This window comes from Panthera tigris, chromosome B3 (assembly GCF_018350195.1).
Source record: "Panthera tigris isolate Pti1 chromosome B3, P.tigris_Pti1_mat1.1, whole genome shotgun sequence".
Classification (NCBI taxonomy): Eukaryota; Metazoa; Chordata; class Mammalia; order Carnivora; family Felidae; genus Panthera; species Panthera tigris.
Genome location: NC_056665.1, coordinates 130646431 through 130674421, shown reverse-complemented (window position 1 = coordinate 130674421; position 27991 = coordinate 130646431). Strand labels below are relative to the sequence as shown.

Below are 27991 nucleotides of genomic sequence, written 5' to 3'. Positions count from 1 at the left end.
GAAAGAGAGGCTTCTGTATGACATAATCATTGTGGCTATCATTTATTGAGTTCTTACTATGTGGTAGGTACTGGGGTGTGAGTGTGTGTGTGCGTGTGTGTGTAAGTCCTCATCTAATTTAGTCTTCATCACAAACCCATGCAATGTGTACTGTATTTATTCCCATTTTACAGGTGAGAATCTAATAATGTTGAGGCTCAGGGAGGTTGAGTAACTGCCCCAGGACACACAGCACTAGTGGCAATATTCGACCGCAGGTTTGTCTAATATTTTACTTACCAATACACGGGTCATTTTCTGGTCTTGCTGTAGGCTCGAGAGGAAACTGATCTATGCTGGATGCAGACAGCTCCCTGTGGCTGATCCATTCTCAACAATGCTACCTGGTTATCTAACTATCATGAACGTCACCCTGATCAGAACGCTCGGACAGCTCCCACTGCTCACCAGATGAAGTGTGAAAAAGACCCAGCCTTACTGAGTGTCAGTTCCACTGCCTACATCAGCACAGCTAACTCCCTGACAGCCTGTGAGGGGAGATTTTATTCTTGTCCCGGTGACCAAGAAGTGGGAACTTAGACATGTTATATCACCTGCCTCCGTTACAAAGACAGTGAGCACTGGGGCCAACGTTTGGACATCTGTGTCATCCCAACCCTCAGAGAAGGTCTCCAACTTGACCCAGACCCTGTCTCCCACTGTTATGCTGGTGCCTCCGTGGCAGGCACACAGTAGCAAGCCCTTCGTGATTTTGGACTCCTACTGAAGGCTTAGAGAGAGTGAGCTTCGGAGGGTGTCCCAGCTTCTTCCTGCGTCTCTGGTGACACCTTCACATATTCCACACCCTAGAGCCACGGCTAAGCCCCCACTTCCCTTGTCCCAGCAGAGACGTTCTGCCCACACCTCAGAGTCTGAGGTCTCACCGAGAATGATAGGTTTTCACACAAAGACCTTTCCTTTCCTTAGCGTTGTTCTGAAGCAGCTGCAAAGAGGAGGCGTGTTTCATTTGGTTGCATATCGGTTGCTGTCATCCGTGGCGCCCGGGCAGAGCTTTTGGCACTTGCGGAGAGAGAAGGACATGGAACTCCCCTCCACGCTGGCCACCTCATGGTTTTGGAACAAACAGGAAGAGAAATGATAAATATTTCAAAGCTGGAATGAAAGGTTTACAGCAGCACAGCCTTACAAATATACTAACACCGCTGCAAATCTCCTCTATGAGTGCGTTAAGGTGATTCATAAGAATAGAAAATTCATCCTTGTCAGCCAGGGTTGAGCAGGACGGATTACCTGTGGGCCCACTATTACACCTGTTCTTAGTACTTCCAAAATCACAGCTGACATTTATTTCTAATAAGTCATGGTGAAAAAGGCGAGATAGTTTACCTGTGCTAGAAGATAGAAAAGTCTTTTTTTTTTTTTTTTCAAAAACCGTATCATTTTTTTTTTTTTTTTTTGTGGGTTTAAAATAGATAAACCACCCAGGGAAGGGGATGTTCTATAAAAGCACAAGAGAAAGTTTGCCCTGGGGAATCAACAGGACGTGATGATAACCGGCCATTGCTAGGGTGCCTTTTTCCTACCAGGCTGCTTGCAGCTGCTGTCCACAGAATGAAAAAGGATAACGCCATTTGCGGCTATAGGTGCCAGGGCCAATTAAAATCACCGTTTCTAAAAAGTGTGCAGGAAGGCTTTTGGCCAGGCAGTTGCCGAATAACCAGGAAAGGGTGTGTGTATACGTGGGTGTGTTTGTAAGGGTGTATGTGTGTTTGGGAGTGCTCCCTTATCTTGACCACCTCACAAAGAATCTTCCTTGGTTTCTTTCTCAGTTCCGGCTCGGCTCTTGGCTCGGAACCATACCAGCCCAGCGGGCGAATGTACACCCTCCTACATTCTTAACTGGCTTGCTGGGAAGGTGAAAGGAAAGGAAGGCACAAACTCCAAGTCCGAAAGCATGCAGGGGTGGAAATGGACCCCCCCCCCCCCTGCATTACTGGCGGGACCAAATGGTTGTGTTTTCTTTATGTCCATAGACATAGCCATTTACCAGCAATTTCTCCTCCAGGTTTACTTGAGCATATGGGGAAAGAATACATAATGTCGTTTGTATTAAAGACTACAACCAAACGAAATGGCCAAATGGAATGGCTAAAGAAATCACGATCAACTCATACAGTGTCTTGGCCAGGGACAGGCAAGGAGCCTTCCTATCCTACTTCTTAGCTTTTCATTTGGGAAGCCTCTGAGGTACAGATTCTGCCCCAGCCCCCAGAATTCCCCGGCAGGTTTGAGCCGCAGTTGCCCACTGTAGTGACCCTGCGTGGCGCCTTCAGCTCAACAACACGCCCTTCCCTCCTTCCTTCCCTTCCTCCTGTCACTTCCTCACTCTCTCCCTTGACAGTTTCCTGAAACCACCTCCCCAGGAAACTACGAGACGATGTCATACCCAGTTGTCCTATCCTTAGGGACGTATTCGCAAGTGATTTGCACCAGAAACCACAGCAGGGGCGTTTCTCGTGTCCGGGACATGAACACCACGGGGGGTCCACCATAGCCTACCCGAGAAGACTCCGGGCCACCCTCTTGCCAGTCCCAGCTCGTGTGGTGTCAGACCTGGTTGGCACCGAACTGTCTTCCCAACAGCTGGCTTCTTATTTCAGCTGAAACGAGCTCCTGCTCGTCAAGGTCTCCTGCTCCTGGCCTCCAAGTCAACGCTCTACGCGCACCTTTTGTGATGTGAACCTCTCTTCCTCAGAAAGGACAGTCAGGTGAAAGAGAGGGTGTCTCACTTGGTTCGACCTCTGACTCCTGATTTTGGCTCAGGTCCTGATCTCACGGTTCGCGAGTTCGAGCTCCGCGTTGGGCTCTGCGCTGACCGCACAGAGCCTGCTTGGGAATCTCTCTCCCTCTCTCCCTCCCCCTCCCCCAGCTCTCTCTCTCTCTCTCTCTGTCAAAATAAACATTAAAAAAAAATCAAGTGAAAGAGAAAAACTAGGCTTAAGCTCAAATGTCATTTCTGGATCTCTTGAGGTTCCTCTTGGCGCTGAAGGAACAGGAGGGCAAAGGACTCCACCCCAACGTCATCTGGTGGGGGCGGGGGGTCTGCGTCTCATGACAGATTCAAGCCTTCCCACACGCCTGTGTTCTGTGAGAGGTGAGGCTGGGATTTGGTGCAGAGAGTAAGCCATGGAATCTAGGCCCGGGCTGACGAAGAACACTTCCTACAGGTGCAGAGAACAACAGCTGAGGTCCCGCAGGACGTTGCCCAGGCGACTTGGAGAAAACCCCTGGCTACCTGAGAACTAGTGAGAGAAAGCAGCTAAGGGCTTCCGCAAGTTTTTAAAACCTCCACTCATGCCACTGTCAAGGATGGCCTCACAGGTGTCTGCTGAGCCCCTGTCACAGGATGAGGGGCACGTTTCTCCGGAGAGCTTCCCCCAGTGGCGATTCTTGGGGAACATGGCAAAGGTAAATACTCAGAACCCAGGGGGCAGGTGGTTCTTTAGACAAGATCATGGAGGATGCTGGTTGGTGTGGCTCAGAAGCTTCCCGACCTGGTGGTTACGAGTGAGGAAGGGATCTCTCCTCTCCCTTCACCTCTGTCTTCAGGTTTTAGAAGCTTTGTACTCCAGGGGCCCTTTTTTGGTGGCAGAAAATGGAAGTCCTGTGGCATCACCATGGCTCAGAAGTATGTGAACAAGGCTGCTGCCTTACGAGGTGGGGAGTGCGGAGACGTGGGTTCGAAGAGAGCATCAGGATGCTCGGGGATCGGTTCGAAGAGAGAATCGGGATGCTCGAGGATCTCAAATCTGGATGCCTTGCTCCCTCCTTCCGTGCTGAATCCTGTGTGTATGAGTGTGAGTGAGGCTTTGTGTAAAAAAAAAAATGAAGGATGGGAGGGAACTTTCGCTTTGACAAGGACAAATTGCCCCTGCTGCTCTCTCTTCCCACTGGGCCCTCTCCTGTTGTTTAGAAGCAGGAGAACGAGAACACAGTGTTCTACCTCTGCAGTTGTAGGCTCATTTGTTAATTTGAATCCAGTTGCTAAAAAACAGGCACCCCTAGGGGACACTTGGGCAGCTTTCAAGGACCTTGCAGCTTTGTGCCTTTACACTGGTGGCCTGTGCTCTCAGACTTTCTTGTTCTCTTTTTTGTTCTGTAGTTCTCTGTTCCTTGCTTTTCCGTTTCTTTAATATGTAAGTTTTATTGCAACAATGGACTGGCAGAGAAGCCGGGGTTTGCAGCTTGGTATTTGCAGTGGGCGGAAACCACCCCGGGCTTCCTGTTCCATGAAAATCTAGATGCCCTCGAGAAACAAAATGAACCAGAAGTCAATGGGGTCTTTGTGGAGAATCATCCTGTAGAGAGCACAGATTTTCTGTTCTGACATCTTACCACTCTGACCTTGCCTTATTCCACATCACCCAGGGGAGGCAGAAGAGTCTAGCATCAACGGTATGGACTTTATCAGCTACATGTGTATTTCTCTTGGGAAAATATTTAACTTCAGTGTCCTTATAAATACGTAAGACAGTAATATCTTTCCCGGGTAGTTGTGAGGATTTAATGAGATAACGTGTATAAAGTACTTAGAACAGTGCGTGACACAGAGGCATTTGAGTATCATCGAATATCGATTATCATCGAATATCAGGTGTTAGTTGATGCTACTCTTTCTTTGCTTTCTATTTGGCATATATTGTCTTTCAATTAATTATTACAGAGACTCCATGGTGTTTTTTCTCCCCAGTTTCTCTACCATGATATCTGATGGGCATCTTGAACGTAAATCATCTAAAACCTACCTCTGGATCCTTCCTTTATTATTCTCCATCTCAAAAAATGACAACCCCATTTTTTCCACCCCACCCCCCCTTTTCCCTTGTGTCCTGTATCCTCTTCCTTTCATTATCCGTTATCCAATCCATCAGCAAATCGTCTTGGCTTTACTTGCAAAATGTATTTGGAGCCCCGCCCCCTTTCCCCACGTCCACGTCTGAGCCCTGGTCCTGCGATGTCAGAATGGCTTCCTACCTGTTCTCTCTGCGTCTGCCTTGTTGCCCCTCCCCCAAGTCTATTCTCAATAAAGCACAGTCGATTCACACCCTCAGGTGGTGTCCCATCTCAGAGAAAACTGTATTTTCCTTACCGTAGCCTAAGAAATCTGTATACATGTTCCCCTCTTGAGTTCCCCTGCACAAATCCCACATAATTTTTTTAAAACTTATTTATTATTGAGAGACAGAGAGAGACAGAGCATGAGCAGGGGAGGGGCCGAGAGACAGGGAGACACAGAATGTGAAGCAGGCTCCAGGCTCCGAGATGTCAGCACAGAGCCTGACGTGGGGCTTGAGCTCACAAACTGAGATCATGACCTGAGCTGAAGTCGGATGCTCAACCAACTGAGCACCCAGGTGCCCTACAAATCCCACATAAGTTTACCTCCTTGTCATCATGTCCTATTACTCTGGCCCTGGGTCATTCCCCTCCTGCTACCACACTGACCTGCTAGCCTCTTCTCCAACACACCAGAGACTCAGCACCCACTGCCCCCTTGTCTGGAATGCTCTCCTCCACATCTTGCCTCGGGCTACTAGTACCCTGACTTCTGAGAGGCCTTTCCTCAAATGTCTCCTTCCCTGTAAGACCCCCTTTGGCCACCCTATTTAATATCATAGCCCCCCCCCCCCACTCTTTATCTACCTCTTGTGCTTTACTCTCTACATAGCATTCATCACCATGAAGCCTATCTTTATTTTCTGTGTCCACAGATAAGATGTAAGCTCTAGGAATTTGTGTGTTAGGGGGGTGGGGTGGAGAGGAATTTCTGTCCTGCTCACTGTCATATCCCCAGTACTTAGAACAGCATCTGGCAAATAGTAGGCACTCAATTAATATTTAGTGAAAAAATGACTACGTTGATTTACAGTTTATAGACGTGACAACAGAATCTCTGAGAGCTCATGTAATTTATATCACTGGGCATCAATGAATACAAGGTCCATGTGAACCCTCCTCTGCTCCACTCTCAATCCTGGTATTTTACATTATACCGTTATCACTGTGGTTATCTATCTATCTATCTATCTATCAATTGAGCAACCGATCGAATGATCTATGTATCTCTCTATCTATCATCCATCCATTTACCCACCTATCTGCATATATGTATCTCTATATTCTTTTTTACCCTACTGCCTCTATAGTGAAAGAAAGAAATAAATGTTATGGACTGAATTGTGTCCCCCTCCCCCATATTCATATGTTTAAACCCTAACCCCCAGTGCCTAACCCACAATGTGATTGTATTTGAAGACAGGGCTATAGGGGAGGAAACATGATTGTTCCTCTCCCCTTCTAAGGTCTTTGCTGAGACTCCTGCAATAAAAGATAAACAAGAGAAAGACAAACAGAACTTTGTTAACATGTATAATTCATGTATACATGAGGTACCTGGGAAGAGTGAATAACTCTAAGGTTTAGAATTCAGATTTAAATACCATCTTCGGCTAAGGATAAAAGAAAGAAAGGTGCATGGAAGCCAGTTATGGAAACCTTGCAAGAGAGAGTAAGATTTGTAATGCAGATTTAAGCCAGTGCCTTCTCCACTGATATGGTCTCAAGTTGTCTCTAGGGATTAGCCTTTAGGGAGGAGGGGAGGGACACCTTCGTAAATTATGTCCTGCTTCAAAACAAATAGAGGGAAGGCAGAGAAATTTTCTTATACCTGCTTCTTTTCAGTTGCCTTCAGCTCAAAATAATCCTTATGCCAAAGTGGTCTCTTTTGCCACCCTTCAGGGCCTTTAAAGAGGTAATTAAGGATAAATGTGGTCATAAGAGTTGGGCCTTAATCCAGTATGACTGGGATATGAGACACCAGGGATATGTAAGCACAGAGGAAAGGCCATGTGGGGACACAGAGAGGAAGGAGCCATCTGCGAGCCAAAGACAAAGGCTTCAGGAGAAGCCAAACCCGCTGACATTTTCATCTTGGACTTCAGCTCCCAGAACTGTGAGAAAATAAGTTTCGGTTGTTTCAGCCACCCAGTCTACGGTGCTTTGTTCTGGTAGCCGGTGTTGACGAAGCTAGGGAGGCAGTAAATCTGCGTGCCCACTATGCGCTTAAAAGAAAGGAAGGGAGATTAAATAGTCTAGAGAAACAATAGGCTTTGATTTCCATGATCAAAAAGAACCACACGTGGGTAGCTTGAGCCAATAAGCATTCCACAAATGCATGTTTGTGGAATCCACGTACAAGTGAAATAGAAAGGGTTGGAAGGTAACCTGCAAGTGGTTGCTCTCGAGCTGCCACGTATGTCTTCTTTAAAGCATGGCTGGGAAATTCACAACACATGACGAAAATCCAGTTCTCTCTCCCGCACATTCGTGTGTCCTGTATCTGTGATTCATGACGCCTGTCCTTTCAAATGCAAGATGGCAGGCTGTGGGCTCCTCTCCAAGGCACCTCTAACTCAGTCAATATGCTATTTTCTGGAAAAGAATATTTATCGTTTTAACAGCTGTACTTCTACCTTCTTGGATTAAAAAAAAAATTACCTGCATTCACAAATGACTTCCAGGGATTGGAAAGTAGAGCGTTGAAATTCCCAACTTAAAATATTCTACAGGTTTTACAAAACTGTCCCCAAACCGCAGGAGTTTTCCATTCTGGCTACCTCCGTATCCCTGGAAGGTTTGGGGAAATCAATAGCACTTGTGAGCATCCAGAGTTTGCCTGGGGGTTGGTCCAAAATTGTGTGTGTTTATGGCAACGCCCAGTGAGGACCAGCCTCCTTTACGTACCTGCTGGCCCAAGGAGAGCCAGTACCTACGAGATTCAGAGCTCTTGGCAAGTTCTCCTTTAGTTTTCCTGAAACTATTTGTCTTCAAAGAAAGATTTGCTTTTGAAGGGTTGCTGATGATATTGCAGCGCTAAGCTCCCTGGGTTATTTGTTTTTGAGATTGCATATAAACTACTAACATTATTATGACACAATTACCAGTAAGTAAGCATCCCATTGCCATAAACATGTCCCTCTCAAAATATTGCAAATTAATATTCATGCTTTCCTCAAATCCACCATTCTGAGCTAATGCGTGCCCACATAGTTCATCAAAATGTATATATGTTTTTTTTCCCCAGTGAAAGGAAGACTTATAGTTCAGTTCTTCATCTTGAGGTATGGGAAGATTGTAGTGACGGTAGCATTAGTTGCTCTGAGAGACAGTTTCCCTGTGAAACTGATGCAGCCACGAGAAATGAACTATTGCTTCCGGGGAAAGCATTTGCACTCCCTTAGAGCTATATTGTTCACAAAGCCTTTATAGTCATTCAATCCTGGCAGCTGAGAAGTCACGGCAACTACCTGAGCATATGTAATTGTCATATGTGATGATAATCGTATTTGTCATTCTAAGAGTTGACGGGTTGGTCGCTGCGGAGTGGAGATCCTAGAATCTCACCATGAATAAATCGCTGTAGAGTCCTCTCCCCAAACCTCATAAATCTACAGAAAGCAAAGGAGTCCCCAAACATGCCAGGATGTAGAAACATGAAATGCACAAAGATGATTGGACAGTGAAATCTGGACCGAAAAAGTAATCCTAAGATGAGTTAATAGATTTTAAAATTGAATGTAAGCAAACTTAATTTCACTGTATACAAAGCATCAGATAGTGATACTGTTTTCTGCTAATCCAACAGGTTACATCAATGGTGATAATAATATACTAGCTAAGCCTGAGTTGATTCAAATTAAGGAAGTGATTCTAAAGCCCTGAGACAGATTTTTGTGTATCAAACACATATCTATAAATGCTTACACACCGTGGTGCGCTGGGCTGGTGAATGTTTCACAACTGGTTCTCCGAAAACTGAAAAAAGTCCTATTTTATAGCCTGTTTCAGTTTCTGTGGTATAAATACTCTCACCATGGCTGACTTCAAACTACCATCACGATATCACTGAGCACAGACTTGGGAAGAAATGTGAACAACTGGCCGTGGTGAGCCAGAACGCGATGTGTCTAGCCTAGGGCTGGCCGTGCAGCTAACTACAAAATCGTGGAGACAAGTGTACTCAGTGGGTCACGTGACTTTGAAATTAACAAGTCTGAAATAAAATGTAACACATGTTGCTCTGATATTATATAGAGGGTCACTGGGCTAAAGAAGAGCGTTGAGAAGGAATCCTAGCCCCAGCACTGTGATTGTGCTACCCCCGTCCTTCTGGAGGTAGCGAGACTTTGTGCAAATGATGTGGGATATGAAGTGCCCCAGGCCGGGGTTTAAATCTGCTCTGCTACTCCATAGCTGCAAATCTGTGGATGAGACCGTTCCTCCTAGCCTTCATTTCTTCATTTGTAAATGGCGATGCTAGAAGCCTCCATGGATGGTTATCCTGAGGATTAGTTATAAAGCACAAATCTTCTAACAATGGGCTTGGCACATGGTGGGTTTTCGATATTCTTCTATTCTTTATTGGAGATAGTTGGGTTGCATTATATTTTAGGTTTCTCTCAATGTGTAAATCTCAGAAAAACGTTCTATTATGTAGATTTTATTGGACAAAAGATGTTACAGTCCCAGGCATTTACAAAGTGTTTAATAAATACTGTTACTGGATGGATGGATATTTGAGATTCATATTATCTATGGTTTCTTCTCAAGCTAAAAATCTGTGAGAGGCAACTTTGACTCTTTTCTCTTTTTCCTTTTTTTAAAAAATGTTAATATTTATTTACTTTTGAGAGAGAGAGAGAGAACAGGGGAAGGGCAGAAGGAGAGGGAGATAGGGAATTCGAAGCAGGCTCTAGGCTCTGAGCTGTCAGTACAGAGCTGGACGCGGGGCTCGAACCTACGAACCGTGAGTTTGTGACCTGAGCTGAAGTTGGACGCTTGACCGACTGAGTCACCCAGGCGCCTCTCTTTTTTCTTTTTGTAAAACAATCATTCTCCACATTAAATAAGCTACCAGGTATTGACGATTTTTATCTCTTAAATATTTTTTAAAAACCTGTCCCTCCCTCTTTATCTCCCTATGCTGTGCTAGGTCAGTTCATCATTATTTCCTAATTGGTTCTCTGCTTCCTGTCTTGAACACCTCAAAACCATCCTTAACAAGATGGTCTGTCTCCAACCCAACATTCTAAGCAATTTGAGGACAAAGATTTATTTAACTTATTTTTGTCTCAAAGTCCAATATAGCTCCTGGCACAAAATATATGCTAAATAAATGTTTATTTTATTGCATAATGAATGATCCAACTTTTGGGAAAAGTAATTGGCGTAGTTTTTTTGTGTGTTGGAAATTTTCTTCCAAAGTGGCCTCACCTATGTTTCCTCATGTGTTTTCTCATATGTCATCAACTTTGTAGACCTTCCTACACTGTAGGACTTGTGTTTCAGGATTATGTACGGATCTAGATATTTCATGGCACCGTTCCTACGCTGTGAAGCAGGGTATGCTATGGCCTGCCTCTGCTCCCCGGGCCCTGGCTGTTCTGGTGCCATCTGTAACTTTCCTGAGGATGCCCTTTCTCTCCCTTGGACTCTTTTCCATTCAAGTGAGGCTCTTTAGAGCCAGAGGTTACTGACAGAGCAATTAAAGTTTACTTCCTTAAATTAGTGCAGATTGGGCTAAATTTTACAGGGTCAAGGTTGAATACACTGAAACTTTATGTGACTTTAGCTATCTGGAGTGGATTTCCGTGAGCCTGAATGAAAGCCAACATGTAAAGACAGAATTCAAATTAGGTGCTTCTGTTCCTTTTCTTTGGATGGTATCTCTCAACATGTCAAAATAATGCTGTAAAGGTGAAAATTCCAGTAAAAGTAGAGTAAGAAATTAGCATAAGTGAAAGATTGACAGTCACTCACTTCTTCCAAATTCTGAACATCCAGAATTACTAAATTTGGGATTTTTACTGTTGGTTTTACATACACACATACACACACACACACTCACGTACACGTACATTCTTCCTGTCATTTAAGTAATCTCTGCACCCAACATGCGGCTCCAACTCATGACCCCAAGACCAAGACTTGCATGCTCTAATGACTGAGCCACTCACGAACCCCCTTCCCATCATTTAAATTTTTCCTTTAGTATAAGAAGTGACCACTTTTTTTTTAACCCAAACTGCTTTGGTTTGGAACAGACTCATGGACTTGAAGTTGAACTTCAGGGTTACACACCCATAGTTTGAATCTGGGCTCTGCTGCTTATAGGTGTGTGCTACTTGAGTAAATCACTTAACTTTTCTGAATTTCAGTTTCCTCATCCAATATCAGTGGTAAGCATGAGGTTTTGGTGAGATAACATATGTATGCCCTCCATCACGGAGGGTCTTGAATACAATTGATGCCCCAATAAATATTAGCTTCTCCATTTTCCCAGTGAGATTAGGGCACTCTGTTTTTACTGCCTGAGACTTATCTTCATTTTCTCCACTCGTATAGACACCAGGCTCCCATAGATTTTCCCTTCTTGTTCTTCCATAGCCCTTACGTGCTTCATAACCATTAGACTGTTAAACTGTGGTGTATTTCATTGTTGTGAATCGCACCACTGGTCTGTGTCTGTGTGTTGGTGCTTATGTACCTTCTCTTCTCAACCAGATTTCAGAGGTCATGTTTATTTATTTCGGTATTGTCCTAGAGGATTTAACAAACAAACCAATCGGTTTCAGGATGCGCTGAAGTGGTATTTGATTGACTTTAAACTCTGAGAGGGGACCAGTGAGTGATGAATTAACACTTCGATTTCTGAATGTCTTTAAATAAAAAAACCATCCATTCTAAATCATTTCCACCCGATGGCAAAAAGCGAAAATATCAAATACGCAGAGGAATCTCTTCCAATTCATTGGTTCTGCTTCTAAGATTTTTACTATATAAAACTAGAGAATATTCTGTTTTCATTTAGTTGTTCTTTAGACAGCTCTGTGCTAGGAACCAATGGACTGAAGCAAATGGAACACCCCTAATATTTTTTGCTACCCATTTTTGCCCCATTTATGCTGTTTGTGTTTGGAATCAAATTACTGCCATCAAGGAAACCGCTAAGAGGGTCTGCAATAACACGGTGCTATAACGGGTTTGGATTTCAAAACAATTATTTGCTAATATAGGACAATGCAGTCACCAAGAGCTGTGGAGAGACACAGCCGCCTTCCTTTCCTTCAACCTGACATTTTCTTGATCAGACTTGACATGGCAAGATCTCAGATCCGATATATTGGAGAAAGGATTTGGCACCGTTGGCTAGAGTGGGCAGAAAAAGGGAGCCAGGAGCTGAAATGATTATTCAAGGTATGGCAGGAGCAGAGTTTTCTGTATGCAAGCCAAATGAAATTATTAAGGCTAACCTTCTCACTCAGCACTTAATAGGTAATCAATTTTCACTACCAACAGTGGAGGGTAAAAACCAAGGAAGGAATAATAATGCTGCTTCTTTACATTTGTGAAGGGCTTAGAGGGTACAAAATGATTTTACCTGTATTATTTCATGGAGTTTTCACAGCAACATGAAACTGACCAAGACACTCATGCATACATGCCTTCATTCATTCATTCATTCATTCCATAACACCTATTTGGTTAAGTATTTTTGAAGCCATCAACTATATGCCAGACTGTGTGGTGAGCACTGGAGAGAGAGTGGAGAATAAAGCAGATAAAGGTTTTAGTGTCCTCATTTCAGAAATGAGGAAACAGATGCACTAGGAAGTCACATGAGCTCTTGAGGTCACATGAGAACATGCCAAGCTTGGAACTTAGTGCAGTGATCTGAATCTTGGTCCATAAACATGGTCATGTGGAAAATGGAGCCTACTCTATTTTCTATCACTCAACTTCCATATCAAGTTCCTGTCTCCTTGGGCTGATGAGGAAGTTAACGTGAGATCTGTTGTCTACTCCCTCCTGGTTCATGTGAAAATTCCAGGAGCTTAGATATTTCCATGGCATTGGGAAGGACCTCTGTTCATTTGTGTGGTGATACCACCAATATTCTTGTCTGCTTAAAGACATCATGAAGGCAATGCTGTTCTGGGACCTACAGCCTTCCTCCTTTGGAGCCAGAAAGCATTGTGTAAATCCCTCTGTCTTCTACATTTCCTTCCCCACTCCTTCCCCACTGCTTCTCCCAATGTCCTAATCTCAGGAAAAGCCTTATCCTTTCATGTTTCTTTAATATGTCTTTTCTGTGCCTCCACTTACCCCCTCACTCTTAGGCTTGAAGATTTGGACACAAAAGCATCTGTGTCCATGGTATAGCTCACCTCATTCTGCTGAGGCCAAGAACACACAGCCAAACACCTCTCCAAATGGGAGGAAGAGAAAGGGACCAATGAAGGCAGAAATCGTCATACGCTTTAATCCAAAGTAATTTAGTGACATACCACAGGAGGAGCAGATCAGGACAGAGCCCTGTGGAAACCGACCAGCATGTGAATAGCCTATTTTCCTATGATTAGGGCTACAAATGCAGAGAAATCTGAAAATCAGCCCTGGAAGACACTGGCCCTCTCCATGGAGTTGAGGAGAAAGCCCCTAAAACTCCCAGCTCAGTTCTGTAAGTCAAGACTCGGAACATGTGAGCAGCAGAGAAAGAATTCAAAGTAATTAACGGGATCGAAGGCCCTGCCTTACGGTTTGAAATTGAAATAATAAAACGTGCACAGTTTTCCCAAGCAATTATGAACTGAAAAAGATGAGAAGTGCCAGCAATTCAGAGCAAAAGGATGAAATGAAATAAGCAACGGGAAACTTTATATGGGAAGTAGCTGGAACCCATTTTCACAAGGGAAAAACTTTTAGCCTTTGCGCTGATTTCCTTTCAGAAGAAAAGAAAGTCAGTTGTGCAAAAAAATTTAAGAAAAATACTTAACATGATGTGACATGCACATCCCCAGACTTCACAGCCGGTAGGGACATTTGAGAACACATTAATAATAACATCCTGATTACGATGGTTCTCCTCCCTCTCGCTGTTTTGGAGCACTTGAGCCAACAATGCCTTTTTTTTTTTTTTCTATGAACAATAAGAAAGGGAAGCTTCCATTCCTATCGGGTTAAGTTATAAACCAACTATGGGCCATACTTCCCAGAGGCACAGGGTCCAAATCTGGGTTCTGTCCAGTCACGACAGCAGTTGTACCTGGGATAGTCCTGCACAGGCCCACCAGACGGGATGGAGTAAAATGAGGTAGATGCTGTGGCGGCGGCGGAGTGAGGAATTTGCTTCTATTATTTCCAAAGAGACCGCGCCTCCAGTTTGAGACTTTTCCCCGGGGCATCTTCAGTTATCGGAGAGAAGATTCATGTAGGTCTTCTTGGCTTTTTTCTCTGTCTGTCCCTCACGCCTAGCATCAGAAGATGGCAGCAGAGATCGCTCTCTTCCCACCGCTGGGGCTCCTGTCCTATCTGCCTGGCAGGACACAAATGTTCACCAGCAAAGGCAGGGCAAAGTCCTTTGCAAAAAGCATATTGATTTCATTCAAAGGAAAATAAATTCATAAACCGTACGACTGTATTCATCAGTTCATTTGGGGGGAATGTGAGCTGGGCGGCATGAAAAAATAAAATTCCCAGTAGCGGGTATCGTTTGTTATCTCTTCCATATGTACGACTGTAATGCTCGTGAGAGGGTGAACACTGCTGAATCTGACAGCTGCCTTTGCAAGTACCCTTGCTGAACCCACAACCACTGTGTGGAGCTGGTCCAGGGCTCCTACTGAGGCTTTTTTTTTTTTCCATGTAAACCACATACTCCAAATCTCTGACCCAAAACACCTGCATGGATCCTGCCTCCGTTTCTCAGTTCATTCTTTCTATTCTGGCCCTCAGCCTCGCTTCATACCCTGGTCCTGAAACTAAAGAAACTCATTCTTGCCAGATTCTACCTAGAGACGTAAAGGTGAGTGTGTGTGTGTGTGTGTGTGTGTGTGTGTGTGTGTGTTTGGGGATATGGACTGGGTGACCTTCTATTCTTCCAATCACTAGGAAAAGAAAATTCACCCTGGTTTGTTGTGGTTTCTTTTCTCCTCCACTTTTCCATTCCCATACGTATTGTCCAAAAGGGTGTTCAAATTATGCAAAGTTACTAACCATAAGTTTATATAAAGCCCCGTGACAAGGTAACAAGACATGTGTACATAACACATAAAATATTATTTTTAAACTGTTCAATTACAACAGAATACCTGACTAAGCTGACATAATAGTGGGGAATTATTTTTTTAATGTTTATTTATTTATTGAAAGACAGAGAGAGAGAGAGAGAATCCCAACCAGGCTTTGCACTGTCAGCCCAGAGCCCAATGTGGGTCTTGATCCCATGAGCCGTGAGATCATGACCTGAGCCGAAGTCAACAATCAGATGCTTAGCCAACTGAGCCACTCAGGTGCCCCAATAGTGGGAAATTATTATACCACCTGTTGAAAAGGAAGGTGGATGCAGGCTTGGTTAATTCAGCAGCTCAGTGATGTCTGGGCTCTTTCCCCCACCCTCTTGTCTTTCGTCTTGTGGCTATAAGCTGTAGCACCAAAATCTCTACCCTGTGATATCTAAAGGGACACATAAAGGAGATACTTTCTCCCACATATTTCCATTTTCCAGGAGAAAAGAATCTTTCTTAAACAGCATAGACTTCTGCCAGGTCCCAGTGCCCCGAGCTAGGTCATGTGACCATCCTAATCAATCACTAGCATACTGGAATGGGTTTACTTGAATGGGTTTATGCCAGTTAAGATCCTTACCCTGGGAATGAGTCTACTTCCCTTGAACACACTGCCGAGACTATGTGAATAATACTGGGTTTCTTTCAGCAGGAAAGAAGTATGACACGGCCACTGGATGGGCAAACAGCATGATGTGCAAAAGTGCATAGTTGCGGCATGAGAGTCTTACTCAAAAGTATCTCTAAAGAACAGAATGAAAGAGAAATCCTCCCAGCGGGCAGGACTCTGAGCCATACACCTGACTATTCACTTTGCCTGGAAGGAGACGTGGCAAGTGGCATGCAGCTAGGGTGATTCCTGGGCAGTGGGTGGTGCTTTGGCTAGTGGTCCAGGACTTGGAACAAACAAGGTTAGAGCATCAGTGACAAGAACGTCTGGGGGATGAGATATGTGGATGGACAACTCAGAATAGGCACAGAGTATGAATATATTAGTGCCCATCTGAATGCTACACAAAGGACGACTATTGAAGAAGGGGCTTTCAACGATCATGTGGCAACAAAACATGAATGCCTAACCTGCCAACAGCAGAAACTAAATTCACACTCCTGATATGGCTCCATTTTTTGGAAGGGACAGCAATTTGTCCTCGCTACAATTCTTCTGACAGCACTGCCTCGTGTGGATTTTTGAAGTGCCTCATTTACCATAATGAAATTCCACACAGCATCTCTTCTGACCAAGGACCCACATTAGAAGGAAATAAGTATAGCAATGAGTTTATACCCATGGAATTCATTGGCCTTATACATACCTATAGGTATACAAATGTAAGTATACATATACTTAATTCATTGGTCTTATACATACGTGTTTATCACTCCAAAGAAGTTGACCTAATATAGCAATAGAATAGCCAATTAATAACTTGGTCATAACACTGATGGTTGAAAACACCTTTACAGACAGGGGTGATATTCTCCAAGGTGCAGAGCATGCTGTGAACCAACATGTAATGTATACAATATAATACCTTCTCATAGGCAAAATACATAGATTGAGAGCCAAAGGGAAGATGTGATAGTAACTTCTATCACTGTTGCTCCTAATGATTCAGTAACAATTCAGGTTTGCCTCCATTCTTGCAATTTGGGCTCTATTTTGGCAGTCTTCGTTCCCAAAAGAAGGCCTCTTTTTCCAGATAAGTAACAAGACTTCCATTGAATTAAAAACTTACACTCTACCTGGCCCTTGGGCTACTTATGCTACTGAACCAATAAGCAGAAAAGGGATTACTATCCTGCACTTGCTGAGATGATGATCTGATTACCAAGTGGAACTAGAGTTGCCAGCATGTAATGGAACACCAAAAATAAACTGTAATATAAACTGTGGACTTTGGTGATTATTATGTGTCAGTGCAGGTTCATCAGGTGTAATAAATATACCACTCTGGTGGGGGATGTTGATAACAGGGGAGGCTGTGCATGTGTGGAGGTGGGGAGTGTATGAGAAACATTTGTACCTTTCTCTCAATTTTTCTGTGAGCCTAAAACAGCTCTAAAAAGTCATGTCTTTAAGAAAGGTTAATGGAAAACTACAGTCACCTAATATAGACATAGATCCTTCATGAGTAAAGGCTCGCATCACCTTAACAGGTAAAGCACCTGTTAGCAGAGGTGCCGAATGAGGGCAAAGGGAATATGGAATGGACAGTGAGAGAAGTAGGTTACAAAACCCCACTATGACCAGGTGACCAATGTGAAAACAAGGAATGTATTACATAAGGAAGAGTTATACATATTTTAGCTGATACTTCCTTGTTTTGGTATGTTTTCATTTATTATTACTTATTATAATTATTCATTATTGTTTTCACCTTTTCCATTGCCCCACTGTTGAACATACAGTTTCTTAATTGTAACATATCCATATTTTGATATTTAAGGTTATACGTTACTAGAAGAGGAATAAAGATTACCTACAGAGAAATAAATTGAATCGATCTAAGACACGTGTCTTCCCTTTAGGGGAAAGAGTAAGTGCATCTTCAGTTTTACAAGGAAAGGTTGCAAGGCAAAAGCGTGATGTTGTTATTACCTTTACTCAAAAGTTAAATACGGATAAAAATGGTGCACAGCATTGCTGAGAAAACAAGAGTGGACTGTGGTTGATTATCTGTTTCCTTTGAGTTAATGATTTCATTTCATTTGGATATATAAAGAGAAGTAGGATTGCTAGATCACATGGTGTTTCTATGTTTAATTTTCTTGAGGAACCTCCATACTGTTTTCCATAGTGGCTGCACTAATTTATGTTCCCAACAGAATAAGGGTTCCCTCTTTTCCACACACTTGCCAGCACTTGTTACTTCTTGTCTTTTTGATTCCAGCCATTCTGACAGGTGTGAGATGACATCTCATTGTGGGTTCGATTTGCATTTCCCTGATGATTACTGATGCTGAGCACATTTTCATGTACGTCTTGGCCATTTGTATATCTTCTTGAGGCAAATATCTATTCATGTCTATTGCCCATTTAAAAATTTTTTTCTTTTTTAAAAGTTTATTTTTGAGAGAGAGAGAGAGAGAGAGAGAGAGAGAGAGAGAAAGTGGGGGAGGGGCAGAAAGAGAGGGAGAGAGAGAGAATCCCAAGCAGGTTCTGTGCTGTTAGTGCAGAGCCTGACACGGGGCTCGATCTCACGGACCCTGAGATCATGACCTGAGCTGAAATCAAGAGTCAGACACTTAACTGAGCCACTCAGGTGCCCCTGCCTGTTTTTTTAATTTATTGTTGGCTGTGCAGAAGCTTTTTAGTTTGTTGTAGTCCCCCTTGTGTATTTTAACTTCTGTTACTTATGCTTTGGTGTCAAATCCAAAAAATCATTGCCAAGACCAATGACAAGGAGTTTTTCTTTGTTGTTGTTTTTTTCCCCCTGAGGATTTTTACAAGTTCAGGTCTTACATTGAAGTCTTTAATCCACTACAAGTCAATTTTTGTGAGTGGTGTAAGATAGGGGTCCAATTTCATTCTTCTGCATGTGAATATCTAGTTTCTACAACACCATTTATTGAAGAGACTGTTGTTTCCCCATTGAGTATTCTTGGCTCTCTCATCAGATATTAGTTGGCTGTATATGCAAGGGTTTATTTCTGAGCCCTTGATTCTGTTTTATTGATCTATGTGTCTGTTTTTATGTCAGTACCATATTGTTTTAATTAGTATAGCTTTTTGATATAGTTTGAAGTCATGTTTCATGCCACCAACTTTGTTCTTCTTTTTCAAGATTGCTTTGGTTATTTGTGGTCTTTTGTAGTTCCACATGAATTTTAGGATTATTTTTGGTATTTTGTGAAAAATGAAAGATGCCATGGAATATCTGTTATCAACTCAGCAACAACCCCCCCCCCTCCCCCCAAGGTATATTCTGTGTCAGAGAAGAGAAGCTGGGAACTACATTTTCCTTCACTGTACAGTTCTGCAAGTGAGAGGAAGTCATACAAGACACGCAAGGCAGAATATTAGGAGAGGCCATTATGATTCTGTGGCAGTTGCTGTCCAGATATGTGGGAATATATTGAAGCTTCATAGCACACTCTTGAGAACAGCTCCTTTGCTGTTATAGACTGAAAAAGTTGGTGGGGGATTCCCAGAGGATATGGAAAATTCCAAATGTTTTGCAATGAACTCTTGAGAACCTTGGTGTTTCTGGCTGATATTGCCTGTGGTGGTTTCCATGATCTTTGCTCTCCAAACTCTTCCAACTGTTAGGTAAGCCCCTGATTTTCAACATTGGAATCTTTAATTTCTGGAAAACTAAAATGGTTTCTGTTTTTTTAATCTAATTTCAGTTGACTTAAAGATCAATGAAAGGTATAACTACTATATTATGAACTACTATATCTATTTTGTATGTGTGTGTGTGTTTGTGTGTGCATACATGTGTGAAAAAAGGAAAGTAAGAGAGACTTTATCATTTTAAGTTATAAAATAATATATCACTACTGTGAAAAGTGAATATAGAAATCTAGAAAAGAAAGTTTCAGTAACTTCCTTCTTTTTCCAAATCGTTTCTCAGTTTTAGCCACAGTTAAAATTTTATATTTTTGTGGCTCCTAGAATTGTTCTATGGATGCAATTCTATCTTTTGAACAAGATAAAAATGGGTTTATGCTGTATATATTGTTCTAAAGTTTGGTTTTTGGGGGGCGCCTGGGTGGCTCAGTCAGTTAAGCATCCCACTTTGGCTCACGTCATGATCTCATTGTTCATGAGTTCTAGCCCCACGTCGGGCTCTGTGCTGACAGTTCAGAGCCTGGAGCCTGCTTCACTTTCTGTGTCTCTCTATCCCTCCCCTGCTGGTGCTCTCTATGTCTCTCAAAAATAAATAAATAAACATAAAAAAAAATAAAGTTTGCTCTTTGGGATGAGACAGTATTTCATAGCGATCCTTCCACATATGCACACGCAGTTGGTGCTACCTTGTTGTTTTTTTAGTTTAGTATTCTATTGAATGGCTGGGCCATCATTTATGTAGCCGTATTTACCACTGATGAGATATTCAAGTTACTAAATGTTCCCTTATTATAGATAATGTCATAAGTGACTATTCTTGGGGGTACATCCTTGCATATCTGCCTGAGTATTTTAGCAAGGGAGTTACTTAGAAGTAGGCTTGCTGGGTCAAAGGACTCACATATATCAAATTGTGATGCATTTTGCCAAACTCCCTGAAGGAAATCTCAGTTTGGCTTGCAAAGATGATTGGAATTTCTCAAATAGCCTGAAATCATACATCAGACAAATTCCTACTAAAACCAAGAAAAGGGTTTTTGAATTTGATACGTAACATGCTACTAACCAATAGCAGACTACCTCTATTCGGAAGGAAACTAATTTTTGAGGATCCTTTATATTTCCATTGAAGGCTGAAGAGCCCCCAGGAGGAATAAAGGTAAGTTTACTTCTGATCTGAATTCACCAATACTGGCTCTGTGGCTTGTGCCTAAAGATCATAATATCAGTCATTTTCCAGAATGCATCATGGACTGTGGCTGTGTTAGAATATGTTTGTTTCCAGCTTCTTGCTTTTATATTTGAACTGAACCATTCTTGAGACCATTACTCCTCAAAGGAATGGTGGACATCCCAGCTGGTTAATATAGAAGTGATCTGAATATATAACACCAAAAGTTATTAGTAAGAAGTGGGTGGAATTCAGTTCAGTTGCTCCTGTAAGCCTCATCCAAAGTAGCCTGATCCCTTGGGGATGGAAAATTTGAGCCAGAGATCTCATTACCAGATTTTTTTTTTCTCATTAGGTACTTGCTGGCTCTAACTAGAGACTGGCTAGTCCCAAAGAACCAGGATATAAGATCCAGATTTAAAATGAAGAGGAGTTTTAATGTGAATGAATGGGAACTGGCAATTATTGAATGCTCACTCTGGCCCAGATAGTTTATATAGTGTGTCTAAATTAGTATCCACAACAACTCTATGTGGAAGTTGGCCACAATCCCATTTTTCCAAAAAGGAAACTGCAGCAGAAGGTACAGAGGTAAATTTGACCGACATCATCCAGCTAGTCCCTGACTGGCACAACTGGGTTCAATGTCAGGTCTGTGCAGTACCGGAAGCTATGTATCCCCATTCAACCATCATGCATCCTTCTGCCCTCCTGGGACTCTTGTGTGACTCAAAGGGAAGAGATGAACTGGACACAGGAATGATGAAATTTGGGACTGTGTTTTACGGTTTATGTTTATCATCTCTCTATTGTTTAAGTGAACCGCTATCTTCCCAGGATAAATTATCTTGACTTTTGAAAAGATCTTTTGTAATCAGTTTGTTGGTGTCAGCGATCCATGCCCGGATATCTTATTTATTTAAAGCAGGATTTCTCAAACTCAGCGCTATTCACAGTTTGGACGGAATAATTCTTTGTTGTGGGGGGCTGTCCTGAGTCCTGAAGGAGGTTTCGTGGCGTCCTTCACCTCTACCACGACATGCCCTAGTAACCTCTACCCGAGACATGACAGCCCAAAACGTCTCCAGACAGTTCTCCCATTTGAGAGCCACTGAGTTAAGCAGAGAGAGATCAGGAGAAAAAAAGAGAGAGAGAGAAAAGAAGCAAAATTTGTAAAGAACTGCTGTCAGGTTCCTAGTATCCAGTGCATAAGACTAAACAGATTGGGGAGCAGGGGAGCATTTTCAGCATGAAATGCAGAAAAACAGGTTTACCCTGACTTCTTGAGCACAAATAGGAAAGATGTATGTGCACTTAGCAAAAATGTAAAAGTGTTATCCGTATGGGGACTCTGGATAGGTGTAATCACTCCGGTCTGCATCACCATCTCTCAGGGAAGGAAAAGTAGGTAAACAATCTCAATTTCTAATTATTGAGCTGTTTAAAATAATGTGTCTAAAATACTGTGTTAAGCACAGGCTTAAAGTTCGATGTGCATTTCTTTTTGCTCCTAAGGATTTGCTGTAATCTTGGATCTACCCTGAGAGTCTTTAACTGTTTCGTGCCAAGCCTACTGGGAGAACAGGGAAATGGGCATATATGGCTGGTGGCTTCTAGGGAAGTAACATGGTGGAGTGGGAAGAACACTGGGTTGGCCAGACATCTGAATTCTGGCTTGTGGCTGTCCTTATCGAGATGTGTGCCCTGGGACGACTCATTTTAACTACATGGGTCCAATTATGTAAGATGAAAAACCAACCCCGCAAACCGAGCATGCCCTCTCCTGTGTCAAGTTAAGGTGTGATAGATTGATTGCATTAATGTCCCGATCTCTTTGCCCACATCTAGACCCTTTGTCCTGTCATTTTATAGTCCCCCCACTCTGATTCTGGACTCGGCCATGTGGCTTGCTTTGGCCAGTGGAATATTTCCCGACTGGACGTAGCGGAGGGTGAGAACGTGCTTGTCTGTTCGTGACTATGTATGCCCTCTGCCGTCACCGTGAAAAAGACACATCCCGCTCACCCTAGGGGAATGAGAGACACATGGAACCAGGTTTCCTCATCTTTCCAACAGAGGCCATCCTAGACTTCCCAGATCTGTGAGCAGGCTTAGCTAAGATCAGCAGGGAAATTGAGCTGACCACTCCAGATGTGCGAGCCTTAGACATTTATTGGTTAGTTGTTATACAGCATCACTGTGACCATGGATAATGGATACATAAGATGTGTGGGATAATAATTTCAGGAGAAATGGGTCTTTATTTAGGAAAAGCTTTTGATGAGCTTTCTTGAGTGTGGAGGCTGAGTCTACCCTTACCCCGAGGCAGCGTCTAGAAGGAGAAGGTGAGAGAGCAGGGGGGCAGTTGTGAGAGTCTGAGGGAAGCCTGAGAGAAAAGAGACAGAGGATAGAGAAGAGGGAAAAAGAGAGAGATTTGGGGAGAGAGAAAGGAGACAAGCAACAACACGGGCGCTGTCCCGGGAAGACTCAGTCAGTAGCGGTGAGGCAGGGAGGCCTGAGAGTCCAGTTACAGTGGTTGGTTGTTCTGCGGGCTGATATCACCATCCTAGGGTAAGTCCAACCTCAAGTAAAAGTCAGCTACACACACCCTTTTCTCTGCACTGTGTTTACCCCAAGCCATCATCATCAGATAGGAGTCATGGGACAGGCCTGAAAAATAGAATCAGTCCGAGTCCCTCCCTGCTTACAGCCTTCCCTGATCACCACCTCTTCCCCCGGGCTCAAGCCACCTGGGCCACTTTTTGGCCCTGGTTCCTCTCTCCTCAGCGTCCTCTCCCTGCGTGCCACAAACACCCTCCCCCGCTTGCTCATTCGCCCTTGGCCTGGGTGGCTCCCTCCCTCTCGGCCTTCAGACCTCAACCTACGCGTCTGCTTTTCAGGGAGGCTTTCTTCAACCATCCAGCCTCCGAGAGGCTCCTGGCGGTGCACCGTCTCTCTTCTTACTTGCTCTTACCACCATGACGTGATCACTCTCACTGTGTATCCTGGAGGCATGGCTATCGCTGCCATTCAATCTTGTGCTCTCCGAGGGGACAGACCATGGCCGGGTTGCTGGCTCTTGTATACTTCGTGTCTAACGGTGTGTGTCACCCAATGGGGAACCTGGTTTGTAGCTAGTGAGGAAATGAATGCACGAGCAGTCTCATGTGAGTGGTTCTCCGGCAATGGCCAGAAAGAGGCACAATGGGCTTGGCGTGTCAGGAAGGGACAGGTCATCTATAGGAAGGGAAACCCTAATCAGACCCACTTCTCTGTAGATGGAAACTTAGCGTGAGTGCTTCCAGGGAGCCAGCAGAAGAATCCACCGGAGGGCACAGGACAGAGCGCCCATCGACACAAGAGCCTGTCATTTTTATCCAAATGTTACGTGAATGGGCAACCTCAGAAGGGCGGAAGAACTGGGGATTCCCAGTGACGGACATACAGACCTCATGAGGCTTTGCATTTGGAAAGTGAGGGTGTTGGGGGCTTAGGCTAGGTGCTTGCTACAACCCTTCCAGCTAGAGGATTTTCTGCCACCACCTTAACATGGTGGGGACAAGACAGAGGGGCCGTTATAGGTGAGCAAGAGATTTTTACGGATTGATGGAAAGCAGGCAAGGGTTAAGACTGGTGAAATCATTTCACAGGATGGCGGGTGCCCTGGGCAGATGTTCAGCCCTGTGCTGATCTTTCCCTCTGCAGCACTCCCTCTGATGAATAAACTGGCTCCTTTCTCTGGCTGGCACTCAGTGCTTCCCTTTGTAAAGGAAAGAAAACTCGATGCGTGCCAAATGGTAGAATGCATTTGTAGCTCGACTATATGATATTTAACTATGATGAATTACTCAGGCTAACGTAAGGTTGACAAACCTCAGCTGTGCATCACACGCTCCAAAATGAAATAGAAATCAATGAAGCAGCTAAATGCCCCCTTAAATGCCAATCCCCTTTTCTGTCTAAGCCCCCTTCTAATTCTTTCATGGAAATAAATGTAAGGAATCTTCATTATATATTCAGTTTCTGAATCCATTTTGCTCATTAGGCTGAAATAAGGGGTAGGTGAGGGTTTATTAGGGAGTAAGCATATCTGATAAGCATTAAATTACTTCTGATGGCTTTATGTATTTAATAGTGTTAGCAAATTAGCTTGGTCTTTGATCTAATGGAGTTGATGTTGATGAGGGCTGTGGATTTAACCCCGCATGTTAAACAGAATGCTGACCTGGGGAGCAAGGCGGGGTGACTGCAGAGTCCATGCCTGCTTTTCTCTCTTGTCCTTGGAAATGTTTCCCTTGTTGCCGGTTTCTCTAATTGCCTCCCTGTACATGACTCCCTTCCCCATTATCTCTAATCCTGTCCCTGAATGTCAGTCTTTGTGCTCTCAATTGCCTCCTGCACGGTTGTACCTGATCATGTTGCACGGAATCAACGATCAGACTTTCCCTCCCTTATTACCTGTTCCCTTCCAGACTCCTCGATCTGCCACATGTCCCGCCATCTTCCTGGGACTCTGATTCAAAATCTTACTGTTATCCAGTTCAGCACGTACTTTTTTTTTTTAATGTTTATTTGTTTTAGAGAGAGAGAGAGAGAGAGAGCACGAATGAGAGAGGGGCAGAGAGAGACGGAGACACAGAATGTGAAGCAGGCTCTAGGCTCTGAGCTGTCAGCACAGAGCCCGACGTGGGGCTCAAACCCACAAACTGTGAGATCATGACCTGAGCCAAAGTCAGACGCTTAACCGACTGAACCACCCAGGCTCCCCATCACAGACTTTTAAAAACTGTTCTTTCTGAGCCTAAATGTCCATCAACTGATGAATGGATAAAGAAATTGTGGCTTATACACACAATGGAATACTACGTGGCAATGAGAAAGAATGAAATATGGCCTTTTGTAGCAACATGGATGGAACTGGAGAGTGTGATGCTAAGTGAAATAAGTCATACAGAGAAAGACAGATTCCATATGTTTTCACTCTTATGTGGATCCTGAGAAACTTAACAGAAGACCATGGGGGAGGGGAAGGGGAAAAAAAAAGGTTAGAGAGGGAGGGAGCCAAAACATAAGAGACTCTTAAAAACTGAGAACAAACTGAGGGTTGGGGGGGGTGGGAGAGAGGGGAAAGTGGGTGATGGGCATTGAAGAGGGCACCTGTTGGGATGAGCACTGGGTGTTGTATGGAAACCAATTTGACAATAAATTTCATATTAAAAAAACCCTGCTCTTTCTGAGTTGTCGTTGTTTTTAGCTCACTCTCATGACTCACTGTGACACTGCCTCTTGATGCTCTCGGTGAGGAGAGTGTCAGGCTCTGGGTTAGGTGCTGTGGACACAAGGGTACAAGGCAGGGTTCCCGCCTCTCAGAATCACATAGTCTAGACAGGAACTAAATATGTCAACAGATAATTATAATCTAACAGGCATAAATGATTTATAAGGCGCAGAAAAGGTCACCTAAGAGTAGGAATGAGGGAGTGAGGGAAGGCTTCAACAAGATGACCCTGGACTTGACCTGGAAGGATGAGGTCAAGTATGCCAGGTGTTAGTGTTGCAGGTGGCAGGATGGCCCTGGTGCAGTCTCTAATTATCTCTATAGTGTGCATTACGGCTGTAGCATTCTGAGTATAGGGGGAGCCCTCTGGCTTTCAATTATCTCTGTGGTTTGCACTATGTCTTAAGCATTTTGAAAATAGATGCAATCCCAACTTATCCCATCTTTGGTCAAGTTTCCTCCACTTTTGGGAGGATAGAGTCGCAAGTCAGGTGCAAGATACAGAAGTCACAGTTCTGGCAGGAAAAGGACAGTCCCAAAGAGACTTTCCAACGCAGAGAATATTTACAGAGGGGAGGGCGGGGTTTAGGAAGCACCCAGTACTATGAAGGATATGGAAGTAATATAAAGATCGCTCATCACCTCAGGTCTCCAGGGGCAGAGGAAACAGGGTGTAAGGAAGTCAGCTGCCCACTTTTGATATAGAAGGTGTTGTCATAGATGCAGCTAATCTCAAAACCTCACCTGAACAAGAAAGGATAGGACAAGGAGTATCTACGTCCAGTCTTTCTCGTCTCCTGCCCCCGGTTGGCCAAACCCAAGCAGAAGCCGGTGGAGCAAAGGGGCCCTTTGTGACGCACAGAAGTCAGCTTCCCAGGGCACAGAGCAGGCAGACAAGGCAGAGGGAGAATCTCATGGTGACAGTGGGGTGGGAGAAGAATGAAGACTAACCAACACTCAGAGAACACTTTTACCCCAAGTAAATGAGCCCCACCTCCAACTGGCTTGGCCATCATTTCCTCAGAGGCAGTTCCCATTTGTAACTTTTAAAAGAGAAGTGAAAAAGGACTGGTAGGAACAGGGTTGTGTGTAGCCATGCTAAGCAGAAAGAGGGGTTTTTCTTTACTCAAAGAGAGAGAAAAGAATTAATCTCTGTGTCAAACTTACATGGCCGAGATGGCTGGCTGCCTATCTCATGACTATTCTCCACTCTTCTTTAAACATACTGGCTTTATTTGGTGAGGCAGTGAGCCCAACTAAAGGACGGCAGTTCTCAGTGACTCTTGCTGAAAGGGGGGAATGAGCAAAGAGCAGAAGTCATCACATCGACTTCCAGGGGGATCCCTTTGCGTGGCTTACTTGGCTGGGAGGCACCCCCTTTCACTCATTGCCCTTCCTTTCCTTCCTACCTCGAATCATGGCCTGTGTCTATCTTGTGCCCTTGGGGATGGATTCATGCCCTAAGGCTGGTGGGGCTCAATTCTCTCAATCCATGCTCTCTTTCTATCAGCCAAACACAAATTCTAATGACTACACCACATTTAGATGAGTCAGATACAGGCACGACCTCCTGGCGGGGCATAGGACTTGGCAGCAAAGTAGCCATGTGAAGTCTTTGATCGCCTTGCATGTAGCAAGTGCTTGTTGTTTTGTTTTTGGAGGGGTTGCATGTTCTAGCAATAATTTCCTCTGCGTATGACAGATGCATTTTCTGAACCACAAACTGGACTCTTCTGACAAGCACGAGCACACTTCGCGGAACAACAGGAAATAGCACTGGGCATTAGGACCAGCACAGAAATGAGTAAGAGGCATACCTTGTCCATTTACAGGTTAATTCCTCGACTCGGAGATTGTGCGACATTTTGTTCCTTTGAAGAGTTCTGGTGAGTCTCTTTTCCAGGGGTCTGCAAACTCCTGGCCTGTGGGCCAAAGCTGGCCTGATGCCTGTTTTTGTAAATACAATTTTATTGGAACACCGTACCTAATCGTTTGACGTCTGTCTGTGGCTACTTTTGTGTTACGGTGGCTGACTTGCTGTTTGGCCCTCTACTGAAACA

The 27991-nt window shown here is 43.8% G+C and overlaps 1 long non-coding RNA gene across 1 annotated transcript; it reads right to left on the bottom strand.

Moving 5' to 3' along the window:
- Positions 1–1017: 1017 nt before the first annotated feature.
- Positions 1018–27991, bottom strand: LOC122239679. Its single transcript, XR_006219027.1, has 4 exons — positions 27749–27991; positions 27099–27217; positions 7285–7491; positions 1018–1104 (listed from the first exon to the last, which is right to left on the bottom strand). It is a non-coding gene; the product is annotated as an uncharacterized LOC122239679 (long non-coding RNA).